The 815-nt window shown below is 36.2% G+C and overlaps 1 non-coding gene across 1 annotated transcript; it reads right to left on the bottom strand.

The window, feature by feature from the left end:
• Positions 1 to 730: 730 nt before the first annotated feature.
• TRNAM-CAU (transfer RNA methionine (anticodon CAU)) lies at positions 731 to 815 on the bottom strand. Its single transcript is given in 2 exon segments — positions 731 to 766; positions 778 to 815. It is a non-coding gene; the product is annotated as a tRNA-Met (tRNA).

The following is an 815-nucleotide window of genomic DNA, read 5'->3' as shown; positions in this document are numbered from 1 at the left end:
TTAACCCAAAATACTATTTTGTAATTAAGACAGTGAGCAATTAAGGAAAGCAATCATTAATACATTGATAGTGCAAAAACCACATTAATTTTAAGATGAACGAGGCCCCAAACTTTTTGTGACAGGATAGTGCAAAGTGGAGAGCGATGGATGATAGCGAAGGATCAAAAAACAGTATACTCAAAACTTTGTTCCAAGAAAGTGGAAATGGCAACTTTATTCCACACATTGCATACGTCCATGATTTGTAAAGACAAGTCACGACTTTGTTCTACATCGTTTACGATTTACGTGTTCTGATGCTCAAAGGTCTCGATAATATTTTATAAATTGAAAAACAAAATATATAATTAATACACCTTTGATTATTTAGTCATCAATAAGTTGCTGTTTAGAAGCAGATAAAAACATTGCAATAAAATTTGAATGGAAACAAAAGGAACTATAAGTAAAAAACGGTTAACGGTATTGACCAAGATGCTTACGCTCGTCTCTATGGCAGTTTTATTTCTTATTTAAATGTTTAAATGCAATTACTTTATCCATTCACTTGATTTTTTTTTTATCAATAAAATTGGCTCAATAATCGGGTTTTGTTGTTATAGAACGCGGTATAAAGCCCATCCAATTTTAGAGCAAAGGCATAGGCGTGCATGACGCAAAATAGCGTAAGCCTGACGACATTGACAATACTGGGCTGGCACACACACACATTGGCAAAAAAAGAGGATGGGGTGAGAGAGGCTCGAACTCTCGACCTCAGGATAACTCAGAAGCTATGAGACCTACGCGCTAGCCAACTGCGCCACCACCCC

The sequence above is a fragment of the Gossypium raimondii genome, chromosome 5 (genome assembly GCF_025698545.1).
Source record: "Gossypium raimondii isolate GPD5lz chromosome 5, ASM2569854v1, whole genome shotgun sequence".
NCBI classification, from domain to species: Eukaryota; Viridiplantae; Streptophyta; class Magnoliopsida; order Malvales; family Malvaceae; genus Gossypium; species Gossypium raimondii.
The sequence above is the reverse complement of the archived record's forward strand: the minus strand, read 5'-3'. Positions and strand labels throughout refer to the sequence as shown.